Source organism: Dipodomys merriami, unplaced genomic scaffold, assembly GCF_024711535.1.
Source record: "Dipodomys merriami isolate MVZ:Mamm:240054 unplaced genomic scaffold, mDipMer1.0.p SCAF_91, whole genome shotgun sequence".
Classification (NCBI taxonomy): Eukaryota; Metazoa; Chordata; class Mammalia; order Rodentia; family Heteromyidae; genus Dipodomys; species Dipodomys merriami.
Window position 1 is genome coordinate 4,700,808 of NW_027206524.1, and position 16,820 is coordinate 4,717,627.

The 16,820-nt window shown below is 40.6% G+C and overlaps 1 long non-coding RNA gene across 1 annotated transcript in view; it reads left to right on the top strand.

Annotated features, from left to right (window-relative positions):
* Positions 1 to 16,820, top strand: part of LOC138821299 (uncharacterized) — a 148,483-nt gene that overhangs the window by 49,663 nt on the left and 82,000 nt on the right. The gene's annotated exons all lie outside the window — the stretch shown is intronic.

Genomic DNA, 16,820 nt, shown 5'->3' on the forward strand with positions numbered 1-16,820 from the left:
GTAATCCTAGCTACTCAGGAGGCTGAGATCTGAGAATCCCAGTACAAAGCCATCCCAGGCAGGAAAGTCCATGAGACTCCAATTAACCAACTAACCAACCACCAGAAAACTGGAAGTGGAGCTGTGGCACAAAGTGATAGAGCACTAGCCTTGAGCAAAAAAAATACTCAGGGACAGTGTCCAGGCCCTGAGTTCAAGCCCCACGACTGACAAAGGGGAAAAAAATTACATGGTCTACTCAACAGTTAGTTGGTCAAAGCCATCAGTATAGATGAGATTGATGAGGAATGCTATGAAATGATAAGAAGCCTGTGCCTGAGCATGGTGGAAATACAATGCGATAAATAAATGTGTGCACGGCTTTGACTTGGATCATCATCCCCATTATTCTCTTTTTAGTTGTGCATCTTCCTTCTGCCCAGGACCTTCATCCAACAGCATGCTTCCTAATTTGATCCTTTTAAGGGGAATGTTTTCAAATTACTCCAAGGAAAACAAATTACAGAGATGGAATACAATTGAATATGCAGGTATAGAGGTTCTTGTTGCAATCAAACAAAGCCCTGCAACAGCATCAATCAGATGCATATTTTAATGTGATGCATAATTTCCATTGTGCTGCATACAAATTAGTCTCAAATGGTTGACAGTTCACACAAATGACTATAATCAGGATTGACAGTACATAGCCAAACTCGATAAAATGTTTGGGATTTTTTTTTCCCTTTTTCTTGATTAATTCTCCAGTATTTTTCCCTTTGTTGTTGCTATTGACTTTTCCTGTATATTGTTTCATCTTGCATATACATGTGTGCACATTACATGTACATATGTACACCTGTGTATGCTTGCACATGCCCTGAAAATTAGTATTCAGTTATCAGAGTATAATAAAGTAATATGTTAAACCAGGTTAAGTTATGATAACACACATCCCCAAATCAGAATGGCTTGTGATAACAGAAATTTCCACTTCTTCCTCCTCCTCCTCCTCCTCCTCCTCCTCCTCCTCCTCCTCCTCCTCCTCCTCCTTCTCCTCCTCCTCCTCCTCCTCCTCCTCCCCTTTCTCCTCCTTCTCCTCCTCCTCCTCCTCCTCTTCTTTCTCTTCTTCCTCTTCTTCTTTTTCCTCTTCCTCTTCTTCCTCTTTTCTTCTGCTTTCTCCATGTCCTCCTCCTTTTCTTCCTCCCCCTCTTCCTCTTCTTCCTCTTCCTTTTCCTGCTCTTCCTCTTCCTCCTCTCTCTTCTCTTTTTTTCTCTCAGTGTTAGACGGACAATGTCACATGTAACAGCCCAGGCATTAAGTCTCATAGACTTGCTCAGCAAGACCTTAAACAATAAGGTATCAGACATTCTCTTCCTTGCACAGTTTCTTTCAAGGTTGTTTGGTCAAATTTTAACTCAACTCTAAAATCCCTCAGTTATAGTCTGCTCATGCCGCTCTTGGAGTTCTTGTCTCACTCTTCTAAGAGTTTTTTCAAAGTTCTCTGCTCCCTGTAATTCCAGTGTATTTGGTGGATTTCTGATCATTACTGAAGGGTTTTTGACAGCCCATTTGGGGGATTGTGTGTGATGCTGACAATTCTCAGATTTGTCTGGTATGTCTGCCTGATGCTATTAAGACCCCAAATCAATTACCTTCTTTGTGTTCATGTCACTGAATTACTGGGAGATTGAAATCTTATACTCAGTTTTAGACATTGTGGACAATTGTCAGGTATGTCTCCTCTGGAGAGTGGTTTATTTAAAAATCGACTTTAGTGATGATAATACTGTTTAGCAATCGTCCCATTAGAAAAACCTTAGGATTACATTGTCAAAATACTCCTATCTGTTAAGGCAATTTCCATCAAGTTTAAGTCCTGTTTGTCATTTCAGTGATACTGTCCAATTAAGAAGAATGTAAAACAAGAAGTCCTAGAGGTGCTGATTCTCGTTTTTATTAGTAGCAAAGGTCGACATTCATTTCATGCAATTCTTCTTCTCTGGGTCTGAAACCTAATGTCACTATGCAGTTGAGCAATCAAGTTATACAAATGCAGCTCCCTGGCCATAAAATTCTAAAATGACAGATTGTGGATTTCCCATTCATTTTTCCCATTAATTTTTAAAGGGCTTTGCTCACTGCTCTTATTAGAACATTGTGTCAAGTCATCTTTTCTGCCGCAGACTTTACCCTCTAATATCTCACTAATTTCTTTAATCTGTTGCTCAGCTGATCCATTGGGTCCTTTTAGAAAATCATTGTGTCCAACAGAGACGTTTTATAATCAAGTATCTGTCAAATGTATCTCGTATTGCTATTCTAAAGGTCAAGCCTCCTTCTCTTTCTGAATTTGACTAATGAGGATCCATATTCAGAGGTAATGGCAAAGTCCTCTGACTAGCCAGAGGGGTGGGATGGAGTGAAATATGCAACTTACATCCTTCAAAAATGGGTTCGAAGCCAGATCCTGGTGGTTCAAGCCTATAATTCTAGCTATTCAGAGAGCTGAGATCTGAGGTTCACAGTTAAAAGCCAGCCAGGGCAAGAAAATGTGTGTGACTCTTATCTACAGTTAACCAGCAAAAAGCTACAAGTGGAGATGAGGCTCAAGTGGTAGAATACCATCCTTGAGTGGAAAATGTTAAAGGACGATACCCAGGCCCTGAATTCCATGAAATTTTATATGATCATGTTTGATGTAATCATATAAATTACATCTCTTAGTTTGTACCCAAACATCATTCACTCAGTAGGCCTTCATTGGAAGTCTTTTTTAAAAATACACACTTCCCTCCCACCCTATATTTATTTGGACTCATTTTCATAATATCAGTTATTCTGAATATATGACACATGCATGTGTTTCCTTGTCTCTTGTTTATTGCAAGGCTTGTAAAGTAAATTTTTTTTTAAAAGAATTACTTTTTCTGGTTGATTCACCATTGTATACCTGGTCCCTAGAACAACTCATCATATAAGAAGCATCAAATAAACCAGGCACTGATGGCTCACACCTGTAATCCTACCTACTCAGGAGGCTGAGGTCTGAGGATCATGGTTCAAAGCCAGCCTAGGCAGGAAAAGTCCATGAGACTCTTCTCTCCAATTAACCACCAGAAAACCAGAAGCAGCACATGGTAGAACACTAGCCTTAAGGAAAAGAGCTCAGAGACAGTCCAGGCCCTGAGTTCAAGCCCCACAATTGACCAAAACAATAAAAAAGCATCAAATAAGTATTTGCTCAATAAGCCAATGAACAGAACGTGAGTCCATGTGGAGGTAATCTTGGATTGTACAATTGACAGGGAGTTCACCAACTTGATTCAATGATGGCAAGAGTAGACGTGAAGACAGGTTATAACTCTCAATCAAAAATACAGTTACATATTTTAGATTAGTATTGTTAATAACTACTAGAAAATAGCCTAGTAGCCTATTTTTGAATTTGACTTCCCTCTGTGGAGAAACCTTAGTGACAAAATGAATAGAATCAGTTATTTTTCCTACTACTTACCTGGCGTAAATCATCATTTGCTACAGACAAGTAGAAATCTTCCTACTTTGCAGAGTACATAAAATGCAATTCTGGCTCATCTGTGTGACGGAGTAACAATCAACATAGACTTTATGAGGGGAATATCAAGATTTATGTTTTCTTGGATTCCATATTGATTTCCACTATTCCTTGAATCAAATCTCATTTCTTGGGTGAGTGTGTGTGTTGAGCATTGGTCAGATTAGTATGAGCAGCGGAGGCTCTCATTGAGAGTCTGAATGAGTCACCACCATTGGCTCACACCTGTAATCCTAGCTACTCAGGAGGCTGAGATCTGAGGATCATGGTTCAAAGCCAGCCTGGACAGAAAGTCTGAGAGACTCTTATCTCCAATAAACTACCTAAAAGAAAAAAAAAAAAGCCAGAAGTGGATCTGTGGCTCAAATGGTAGAGCATTAGCCTTGAGCAAAAAAATGTGATCAGGCCCTGAGTTTAAACTCCAGGAAAATACTCTCTCTCTCTCTCTCTCTCTCTCTCTCTCTCTCTCTCTCTCTCTCTCTCTCTCTCTCTCTCTCTCTCTCTCTCTCTCTCTCTCTCTCTCTCTCTCTCTCTCTCTCTCTCTCCATAATAGGAACCAAGTTCCACTGCCACTAAGCTATATGACCTAGAGAGAATTAATAAGCTTTCTGGGCTTTCTTTTCTAAACAAGTAAACTGGGGGAGAGAGCGTCTTAGCCCCTATTTTATTAGGAAAATTAAATTCATCAAGCCCATGAGTCTCAGCACTTGGCACATGGTAAATACTCATAAATGGTCGGTATTGTTATAACTTTAATAATTATAGCAGTTCTATATCAAGGCTCTGTGATTCACAGTGATGAATAAAGAGAAACAGTAATGGACTTCCTACTTAGAAACATAGTCACACATATATCCATGAATATTCTGCTCCAGTCCTCTCTCATTCACCTCTTCCTTCCCCTTCGATAATGCATTCATTGCCACAAATCACCATCTCCTCCCTTAATTTGAATGATTCATTTTTTTTTAAACTTCCAAATACAACACTTCTTGCTCTAGGGCAGTCACCCGCTGAGTAACAAGATTTGTGGAGGTCATCTAAGTGGGCAGCTCTCAGGGCAATAGATGCCAGCGTATAAACAGACCGCGTGGCCCTGAGGCTGTCTGGCCTGTGATTTACAAGTGTGGAAAAGCAGAGACCCAGGCGCCAAGCTGCCCAGTCCCTGGGGAGTGGGGTTGGTAAATGGCTGCAGAACTCCATTCCTTAGTCCTCATACCAGAGCCCACCTCTGGGTGACCCCTCCCTCCATCCGATCATGGCATTCATCTCCCCCGGGAGCCTCTGCAGCTGGAGCAGGAATGAGAATGCCCGGAAGTTGGCAGCTGAGGAAGGCGCTGGTTCACTTGTAACCCACCTGAACAGTTTGATATCAGCAGTCTTGGGGGGGAGGAGGGGCAGAGAGAGAGAAAAGCATTCCTCCTTCCGTCCTGCAAACCAAACCTGATTGCAGTATTTTTAGTTATGAGCAGGCCGCACCAAAGACTCCAATGTCCTTTTCATTATTGGCAAAAGGTTCCTAAAGAAGACTTACTAAATACTGAGCCAGAGGCCAGCTGTCAATTTGGTGCCACAAGAATACAAACGAAAGCCGGGCGCCCGTGGCTCACGCCTGTAATCCTGGCTACTCAGGAGGCTGAGATCTGAGGATCATGGTTCAAAGCCAGCCTGGGCAGGAAAGTCTGTGAGACTCTTATCTCCAATAAACCACCAGAAAACCAGAAGTGGTGCTGTGCCTCAAGTGGTAGAGCGCTAGCCTTGAGCCGAATTGCTGAGGGACAGTGCCCAGGCCCAGAGTTCAAGCCCCACAACCAACAACAACAACAACAAAAGAAATACAAATGAAGCAGAAGAATGTTTAGGCTGATTTGATTGTTAGTGACCCAAAAACACATGTAATTGAGTCTATTTACTAGCATATATGTGAGGAATCTTGCATTATTCAGGGTATATTTTCTGAGACAAACTTCTTTAGCATGTCTCTGATTGGGGAAGTTCTGGGCCATCCCTGCACAGGATTACAGGGAATTGAGTATATTAACCATTTCCTTGCACAAGCTTGATTTCCTAGGTTATAGTGGTTTTCAACAAAGTTATTTGCTTTGTTGCTGGTACTGGGCTAACTCAGGACCTAAGTGCTGTCCCTTAGCTTTTTCTACTCAAAGCCATTGTTCTACCACTTGAGCCATTCCTCTACTTCTGATTTTTTACTGATTGATTAGTGATAAGAATCTTTAGGATTTGTCTGCCTGGGAATGGCTTCAAACCAGGATCATCAGATCTTAGGAAGCTAAAATCTAATCCTCCTGGGAGAATTACACAGGATGCCACTGGCCCCTGGCATCAACGCAGACTTTTGAGAATGCAATGGCCTTTAGAATATGAACTTTATAAAATGCAAAGCAGCACATTATAGGTCAGTCATTACGTAATTTTTATTTAAGTATCTCCTCTTTGGAAAATTCATTTATTCCAAAGCAGTCAGCTTCTTTCGTTCTGATGGATTGACGGAATGAATGCAAACCTGAAGAAGAGAGGGAAGCATCCAGCGTGGGAGAATCCAGGGTGTTGGCCTTTTCAACCACGGACAAAGTAGAAGTGTTAAAGAGAGCAGTGAAATAAACCCCAGTCATGTCCACAGTGCTGAATTATTTGATCTGTGCCACCAGCTTTAATACTCAAAAGTATATAGAGAGGAGTCCAGAGGGACCTTTCCAGAAGGCTTTTGGGAAACACTACTCTAAAATGCCCCTTCTTCAGACCAATGTGATGTGCAAAACACACTCCTTAGTCAAATGAGCTTTGGGGAAAGCCACACTTTAGATACTGAATTGGATCATCATATTTTATGACGGAAAGATTGTGCAGCCCTTTTAGTGAAGGAAGAGATCTGTTAAATTTCAAATTGCCTATTTATCTGAGAAGGAATCTTTTAGTGATTTATGAAGTATTCCAAAACAACTTCAGATAGAACCTTTTGAAGGCACAGGTACATCACCTGCTTTACTGTGAAATAATAATTTCTCAGCATTCACAGGAAACACTTGACTAAGTAAGATCAAGAATTATGCACTTCTTGGGGCTGGGAAGGTGGATCCAATGCTTACCTTGAATGCATGAGGCCCTGGGTTTGATTCCTTAGCACCACATAAACAGAAAAAGCTGGAAGTGGCACTGTGGCTCCAGTGGTAGAGTGCTAGCCTTGAGCTAAAGAACTGAGGGACAGCGCCCAGGCCCAGAGTTCAAGTCCCATGACCAACAAAAAAGAAAAAAAAAAAGAATTGTGGACTTCCTTTTCTCTGACAAAGTAATTTGTGTGTGTGTGTGTGCATGAGAGAGAGAGAGAGAGAGAGAGAGAGAGAGAGAGAGAGAGAGAGAGAGAGAGAGAGAGAGAGAGTGGTATTAGGATTTGAACTCAGGGCCTTCTACTTGCTAGGTCAGCACACTCTACTACATGGGCCACACCACCACCCCTACTTTCCACTGGCTATTTTGGAGATTGGAGTCTTGTGAATTTTTGTGCCTAGGCTGGCCTCAAACCTCAATCCTCCAGACCTCAGCCTCTTGAGTAGCTGTAACTATAGAGAGTTACAGGTGTGAGTCACCTGTGCTCAGCCAAGGGGATTTTTTAAAATTGATCTTTTTGTTTTTACTCGCGATGACAGTAAAGCATCGAAATCCACATTGTGGACCCTGAAGAAACTACTTGCTGGCCTTCTACCAGTAAAATCATTTTCATGCTTCCTTTCTCAAGCACTGAATGGCCCAGGGTCTGACTTCTTGGAGCATGTCTGTAGTTACCATAGCTACTCCTGAGCAGGTCCTACCTGATTACACATTACACCTGGTGCAGCTCCGAGGCTCCACAGCCAGCCTATAGATCACAAATGTCCTACATGGCTCTCCCCTTCCCAGTGATATAATTGGATCCATTGCTCATCTGTCAGGCCTAAAGTAGAAACAGACAACAGGCCATCTGTTCCACCTCTCTGAGTTCCTCTCCCTTGGCATGAGGCCCCATCTCTGCTGCTCCTTGTTACCATGGAAAGACGCACCCATGGAAACAATTAACTATGTGGCCTTCCAGCTGCCCACTTAGCTGGCTGAGTGACACTCTGGTCCGGCATGAGTTCCTCATTGGTTCAAAGGGTTGTTCTTAACTGAGATCAGAGAAGGATTCATGCTTTGTATTTCCTGGAGGTGCTTCTCCTGGGCTCATTTAATCCATCTGATGGCGCCTGGGTCCTCTGCAAAATAGCTGGGTCTGCTTCCACCAATTAGAAAAAATAACTAAGACCAGTGCAAGCCAAATGAAGTGTTGAAACCCATTGTAAGGAGACCTCACACACAGGAAATGTCTTGTTACTTCTGACACTGTGTGATAGGGTATGTTTTATCTGTTCCGTTCAACTGAATTGTCATGCTGGGATTTGGTGGAGGTTTTTTCCCCCATTCCACACCACCTCCAATTTATGTGTCAGAGAAACCTGCTTCTCCTACCTCAGGGATCATAAAAATAATCCCTGATCCAGACATCATCAAAATACTCCAGGTGGATTGGGAATGTAACTCAGTAAATGTGTAACTCTAGGCTGATGAGGAAGGGCCTGGTTAAGTTGGATGTTCATGAAAGTCATTGGCCATCTTCTGGGAGAAGATGCACCTCCCCTAGTGACAGGATTAAAATGTGTCTTCTCTACTAGGCTCTGAGCAGTCATACTCCACATGGTAACAGTGAAATGTAGATGTAGCTGAGTCCTCTTCCTTCTCCTTCTCCCTTTAAAGAGATACCTGGTTCTGCAGCCTAGCAAACAACTCTCTTGACACTGATTCTGATTTGAAAATAATGCCCCATAGTTATATGTGTGTATGTGTATATATACATATACATATATATGAGTTAATGAGCATTTAACTATTTTAACTATTTCTTGGGGAACATGTTAATGCTATACATAAGCTACCGAAGTTTAATGTTTATCTTAATTCCTTCAAGTAGTTTCTATTATCTCCTTTCATACTGAAATAAATCAAGCTTAGGGAAGAGACTCTACCCGGAACCATACGTCCCTTGGTTGATAACGCTGGCCTTCAGACTCATGTCTCAGTGATTTCTCTCACCATGCTTTAAGCTCTTTCCTATGTTACCTGTCCCCACGTTGTCTGTCCACCTCACCTACATATTTTCAGATAGTCCATTGTTGAGTTGCTATGTCCAAGGATTGTGTGTTCTCTGCCAGGATGTTTTCCCGACATTTATTCCTGTCACTGTTATGCTTTCCCATCCTCCTGGATGTGCATTTTCTCCCATCTCCACCCTGCCGTTACCAGCCAGATTACCTGCCGGGAATCCTAAGTACTACCCGTCCATTGCCCACCCCCAAAAAACTGTTCTTGGAATGTGAAAATCATGATGCCTAAGAAGCTGTACACCACGGTCCACTTCCTGTGACAATGATTAATAATGCTTAATTTTAGGTAATACTTGGTACAGCAATTTGACATATTATCTTATTTGGATATGAAAAAATAACTGTGTTTGAATAGTAAAATTACGCTGCACAAGCTCAGCAGCTCATGTACAAACTGGCATTTGTGACATCCTCTCATCAAGAAGGGAAAGAGTTGAGCCGAAAATAATTCATTGGTGGGCTTTTGTTTTTCTTCTTCTTCTTTTCTAATTTGGAGTTTGCAGCTTTTCCACTTTCATGTGGTGTGTTTGCATCTCACAAGTCTTCAGTTTATAACCTGGAGCCAGTCTTCATTAACATTTTTTATTGAGCAGAATAATTAGAAGTGGCAGTGGTTTGGCAAATAAGCAAATAATGACCCTGAGTTGAGAGTACTATTTGAAACCCGTATTTTGGAAATATGTGGTTATTCTGTCTATAAGATATTAACTTCCAGTATTAACCATCAGCTATTGCTATGTTCAGTCTGTGCTCAAGGTATTCTCATTCATGCCTCGGCCAACCTGGACTGCCATCCTCCTATTTGTGCTGACCCATGCCCCTGGGGATAATAGGCATGCACCACAGGTGCCACCATTGTACTGTGTTTCCCTTGTGGCCACTGCACCCAGCAAAACTGAGAAGATTCTCTAGTGTTTATACGATGTGCCAGTTTGTCTCCATACCTTGTGAAAGCATAATAAAAATAGTACAGAGTTTGATCGTTACTCTTAATTTGGGTGATAAATTAATATGATAGCAATAAAGCTACAAGAATACAAATGGGTATTTTCACCAGACTACTGGATTTAAGGGCATATTGGTTTCTAGGTTGCCTAAATTCAAACCCTAATCTTAACAGATTAACTTGTTCTGCCTCTGTTTATAGTATCAGTTTCCTTGTCTACAAAATATAATACTATTGCTTAACCCATAGATTGATGGCCTCAAATGAGTTAATAGGTAGATATAAGGTTTTTAGAATAGTGCCCTGTGTATAGTGAGACCCAGATAAATATTTCTCAACAGCACCATCATGAGCATGAACTGATAAAGAATTAGTAACCATGGAGCAATTGTCCTTTGCGGCCTGTGTCTTGTCAATGTATAAAGGATTTGAGGAGAACAGATGTGTGAGGAGGAGAGATTTCACAAGCGTATCTCAAAAAGATGAGAAGGAAAGCAGAGAGTAAAGAAAAACTTGCCTTCTGAGCAATGTAAAGCAGTTAACAAATGACCGGATGAATGCTCTGATCCAAAATCCCTTTACCATGCTTTGAAATAAGCAATTTTTTTTTTACAAATTAGGTGTTCTTTTCTCCCCAATTCTTTCTAGTATTTTCAAATCAAAATCAACTGTTATAAATTCAGATCCCCAAAAGGGAAGAAATGAGTTCTCATTTTTTTTAGCTTACAATTCTGTCTCTATGCTAAATCCCCTCCCCCCCCTCCCCCATCGGCTTGGGAATTATGCTACAAATATCACAGAGATTTTGCTCATTTCAAGCAGCAGGCCCTAGCATTTAGCCTTTGTTCACGGAGAAAACTGATTGTTACTCAGATCAGGGACTCAACAGGAAACAGGCAGTGATGTGACAATGGCAACTTCTGGGCCATACTTACATCTGAGCCTGGGCGTCGGTTTGCTGTGGGTTTGCCAGCCTGCAGAGAGAGTAACGGAAAACACAAAGGCAACAGAAAAGTGAAGCACTGCTCAGACATCCTGTAGGAGAAAGGCGGGCAGAAATGGAGTAAGAACTGTTGAGGGGTCTTATTTCTAAACCCAGTGAGTTGTGTATCTTTGTCTAGGGATCGTTAATGGACAAATCCGACCTCCTGCATTTGAAATGAGGGGAGACTGGGCTGCAGAAAGAGCAGCCTTTGGATCAATCACCTCCTTATTGTTCTCCAGGTTTAAAACAATAGCTAAAAATGGAGTGTCTTTCTGTACTCCAGCTGCAAAACAAAACTTGAACATGCATTATTGCATTTATTCCTCACAACAGTCCCATAGGGAAGTATTCTAACCATGCTCATTTTCAAGAATAAGTCTTAGTGAAAGATGCAATCCATGTATAAATGAAAAATGTAAATAGTATATTAAAAATATAGTAGGGGACAGAATGAAGAACTCAAGACAGATCTGTCTGACTCTAGAGCCTAAGCTATTCCACACAGAGCTATATTGTGCCCTTCCTCTCTGGGGCTGCTCACCATTCTTTCCTGGGCTATTGGTTCTCCACACTAAAGCCAGATCTCTGCCTAAAACCCTGGGTCCAATCAGGTTATTCCTTTCCTTAAGGCATTTCAATGACTACCCACTGACTACTAAACTCAAAAGCTGGTCTTCAAGGCAATCCAATTTGCCTCCTCAAAATCCTCTTGCAGATGCAAAGGGCTCTAGCTGAAAGAGATGGAGTCTTGGTGATCACAAAGCAAGCCCTGGCCTCTCTGCCTTTGTTCATCCTGCCTTTCTACTTGGAATTTTTGATACTCATCTCCACCCCTAATGGCTATGGTTAAAAAAAAAAAAAAATCTGTGACTGCCACTCATGGAGTCCTTACTCTGGTAGGCTCTGTTGTACTCTCCGTTTGATAAATGAAGGAAGAATGTTCAGGATTTGAATGAAATTGGCTGAGGCTAGAGTCTGGGTTCCAGCCACACATCAAGGCCCTGCAGGAATGTGGTACCCACCCAGCCTTTGGAGTTTCAGGTTTGACACCTGAAACTACTCAGCCTTCTTAGCATAGATTAGTCATCAGCTTCTGCTTGCCAAAGGGTCACACACTGTGTGCCCTCTGTTGAAAGAAAATGATTCCCCTCAGGTTCACTTTAGATGTGTCTCTGGTCCATAAGATCCACTCTGCTTGAGACCAGGCCATTCATCTTTGTGTCTTTCCGGAACCTCCTGCCATATCTGAAGCTCAGCAGGGGCTTCTTTGTTGTTCCTTCGGTAGCTTGTTTATTGAACTCCTATAGGAAGGCTGGCAGCTCTCCTGCAAGCTCCCTGGTGTAATTGTTCTTACCCTCTCTTAGTTCACACCCCCCTTTGAGAATCTGATGAAAGTCATGCATTTTTACAACAGGAAGGAAGCCAACAACCAATATAATTGTATTCCCTTCTTTAGATGGCTCATGGATTCTAGGTTCAGAGTCTAATTGATTTGAATTCAATTACTAGTGAAGTGAACTCTCCTTGTTACTTTTAATACTATTGTTTTCAAGTTACACAAATCCAAATCGCAGCTACCTTAGATAAAAAGAGAGGTTTGTGTTGTTTTGTTTTTGTTGTTGTGTGGCACAGTGGGCCCAGGAAATTATAGAAGAGAGACATGAACTTGGTCTCTCTGGAAACAAATAGAACGAGAGACTCGAATGTATCAGGGTATATGCTTCATCCTGAAGATTATTCTGGTCTCTTAAACTAGCTCCCTCCACAGTTTGGAGAATGTGTTTTTGAACTCTTGTATGTCATACCGTATCATCAAAGAGATGACCCTCCTCCCTTAGCAGAAAAATCCCAGAGAAGGATTGTGATTGGCCGGGTAAATGACTGACACCTGGACTCCCTTGTTGTTGGAAGATGAAAAGCTCCACTGAGAAAAGGTGAGGAGCAGAAGGTCAGCAGCGATTTTGTCATGCTCTCACACTGTTCCTCACTGTTGCCCTGCAGATGCAAGTGGGCTTCGCTCAGTGTTCTCACACGCGGCACTCGCTCCACCTGCCTTCCAGCGCCTTCCACACTTGCCTCTATGAGTGGCATCCTTTCCGATCCCAACTCTTTTCATTTAGAAACCAATAACTAGCCAATCCAGGGGATTGATCCGGACCTAGCGATTAAGGGAAAACAAACAAAAATATCTGTAAGCCAAACATCTTCCCTGGGAGGGGGATATGGTATTTGATCAACAGCCACCTATAACATAAATGTAATTCGACCTGGCATTATTCCAGATATTCCAGATGTAAGTGCTGCTGACTTTTAGAGCTAAGAGAGTCCCATAAGATCATCTTCCCAATCTCCTGATCTACAAATAAGGAAACCAAGGAGTTTAGTGCCACTTGTCTGGGCTACATTCTAATATTCTCTCAAATCCAAGCTGCAGAGTGTACAGCCCTAATCCCCAAGCTCAGTATCTTCCTGTGTGATGCTGCACCAATGAAAAGGTCTGGTTGGTCACAGGCCCACTGTAGCTCACAGTCAGTCTACCTGGATGACTTCTTCACTGGACAAGTCCTTATTTCATACTGTTCTTAATAACAGGGAGAAGGCTGTGTTATTGGAAGTTTGTGTTATCAGCATTAGAATCGTGGGTTTCAAAGCCAGGTTTCTGTGGTCTTACCTTAGCTCTACAACTTATATCCTTGGTCAAATTAGATAAGGGTTTATGTGTGTTTCAGTGTCCTCATCTGTAAAATAGTTCTTCCTTACAGGTCCTGTAAAGTGATAGTCTCACTGAGTGTTGTTTGTGTTTGTGGTTTATGTTACCTTGGTTGTTGGCAAGCCCATAGATTCTCAATGGCTGTAGTCCTTACATTGACTTTGGAAAGAGTCCCTTAATTACTGAAACTCACTTAGAACAGTGTCCATTGCACAGTAACCATTTAATGAACATAAGCAACTGTAATTAAAATGAAGTTGCTAGTGGGGGAAGAAAAACAGGAAAAATTTAAGGGCAAAGAAATAAAATTATTTAATTTCCTAGAAGTCAGGTCATCCAAATTTTAATTAGCTATTTTTTTTCCTGACACTTTGTTAACAACACAAAGACATTCTGTTGCCAGAAATTTAAAGAGAGCAAAACAATCCAATGAAAGTCTGTAAGATATTTCTGGACACAGCCCAATCTAGTAAGTGAGCTGTCTGCATCTGCTACTCTCTGCAATCAGATCTGGCATTCACGATAATGATTTGTATCTCCCTAAATCCTGAGGTCTCAGACAAAATCATCATCATGATTGCTACCATTTAAGGATGGCTTGCCGATCACCAGGTATTGTGATTAGTGCTAGGCATACATTCTGTACCATGGGTATATGCATCTGCACACATTCATTTAATCCTCTTGGCAATGAGACATACCTTGCTAATAATGAAGTTGAACTATGGAGAAGCTTTTCAAGCTCATATCATTGGTTCTACAGAACTTGAAGACACCTCTTTCTGATCCCAAACCTTGCATATTTTTCAACATCCCTATTTGTATTCTCTTCTCTCTCTTTTTTTTTTTATTGCAAAGGTGATATACAGGGGTGACAGGGTTACAGTTACATATGTCAGGTAATGAGTGCATTTGTTTTTGAACAGTGTCACTCCTTCCCTTATTTTCTCCCAGTTTTTCCCCTCTCAACCCCCTGCCCAAGTTGTATATTTTGTTTCCAACATAGTGTCTAGTGAATATCACTGCTGAATTAGTCCAACCCTTTCTGTGCTTCCCTTTCCCCTCCCCAAATCAGATAAACTAACATATAGGACAAGGGGTACAGAAATCAAAAACAATGACAAAAAGTAATAAACCAAAGGAAAAAAGAAAAAGAAAAAAAAAAGAACTGAAAACAGTACAATAAAAAACCTCTTATTTCCATTTTTTGAGTTAATTTTGGTAAGCATCATTTTATATGGTCATTTGTACATAGCTATTGAGCCCTTGTGATCCTCTCCTAAGAATATCCTCCTTTGGTCTCACTGTGTGAATGTTTAGAGTCCTGTTTAATTAATCATGTCCAAATGTTCTATCTGTATTCCTAATACTCCATTTACGAAGGAAGGACAGTATGCTGATTTACTTTGTATTTCAATCACAAAGCAATAAAGATTTCTCCTAGGATTTAGCAATTAAGAAACTGAAGCAAATTAGAGAACATAATCCCTAGGTCTAAGAACTCCCTTATGGTGAGTCTGTTTTCCAGTGTTTTGAGTAAAGTCAAAAATTAGCTGTAGATAATGGCTTGTGTTCTATAAGCACAAGACAAGTGTTTTATTCATGTCTTGTTTTCTTGGCAGAATCAAAAATAGTATCTTATCAGGGTTTTGTGAGAAGAAATGTTTATTAAACAAACAAATGAGTGTAGAAATACACATATCAGCCTCCAGGCTATAGAACTGTGTTTGAAAGCAGAAAAATAGTTTATATGGAAAGTCAGGTTACATAACAAAAAGGTGCACTAACTCTAGTGTTTACTAGCTGAGTGACCATGAGCAGTTTGCTTGAATTCTCTGAACCTTGGTTTTCTTTTTTTTTTGTTTTTGTTTTTATTATGAAAATTCTGTATAAAAGGGTTACAGTTACATGAGCAAGGTAATGAGTACATTTCTTATCAAGCATTGTTGCCTCCTCCTTTGTTTTTCCCCTACTCCCTTCCCTCCCACCTCCACAACTATACTCCTCCCCACCCCCTGCCTAAATTGTAAAGTTCGTTTTTCAACATAGTGTCTTGTACATCTCATTGTTGCAATGGGCCAACCTGTATACCTATTTAAACATTTTATTTTTTCCCTTCCCCTCCCCCAAATTATACTAACATTAAATACAGTGAAAAAAGGGGTTATACCATGGGGGAGGGACATGGAAAGCAACAACAAAAAAAAATCACATGGTACCTTATAAATACGTTAGAAACAAGCAAGAAAGTAAAAACTATTTGTGTCCCTATCTTGTGGTTCACTTCACTTAGCTTCATCTTATCTGGTCATATGTTTATAGCTTTTGACCTTTTCTGCTTGTCCCAGACATATACTAGTTATTGCAAATAAGGGAAACCATGGGACCTATGTTTCTTTGGGTCTGGCTTACTTCACTTAATAGAATTTTTTCCAAGTCTTTCCATTTCCTAACAAATGGGGCAATGTCATTCTTTCTGATGGAGGCATAGAATTCATATATATATATATATATATATATATATATATATATATATATATATATATATATATATATATGACACTTTCTTGACCCATTCATCTACTGAGGGGCATCTGGGTTGGTTCCATATCTTAGCTATGGTAAATAATGCTGCAATAAACATAGTTGTGCTGGTAGCTTTAGTATGGTCTTGTTTGTGATCATTCAGGTAAATGCCCAAAAGTGGGATTGTTGGGTCATAGGGGAGCTCTATGTGGAGTTTTTTTGAGGAATCTCCATACTACTTTCCAAAGTGGTTGAACAAGTTTACATTCCCACCAAAAATGCAGTAGGGTTCCCTTCTGGCCACATCCCCTCTGTTGTTTGAACCTTGGTTTTCTTATTGGAATATTAAACAGAATGATCACTCACATCATCAGGGAAATAAATGTGCTAAGCAAAAATTCTAAAACACCTGTTATACACTGACTTTTCACAAATCTATTGCCTTTGTTCTTCTTCTTTACTTTTTCCATAGTCACTGCTTTGCCAGATTAATAAACAATCTATAACATTCACAAAGTCCTTTTGCAGTTTATGAAAGAGATCCTTTTGGGCAAAGGATATTTACAAAGGTATCTTTTTTGAACATCACAATAACCTTGAAAGATAAGGAGAATCTTATCTCAAGTTTGCAAAAGACAAAAACTAGTCTATTCCAGTTTATCCCTTGAGTAAATCAGGGTGCCAAGATTCAAATCTATATCCACTGGAGTCTGAGCTTTTATATCATCCCAAGCTGTTTTTGGAGAGAGTAAGAAAACCAAGTCACACAGTCTTCCAGTTTAGTATACATGTTCTAGATGAAGAGATACATGATACAATAATCATAAAACCATGAGTGATCTTCAGGTTTAACTTTGTACTATCTCCTCTTGTAGACGTCTTTGCCATTGGTTAGTATAATCAAT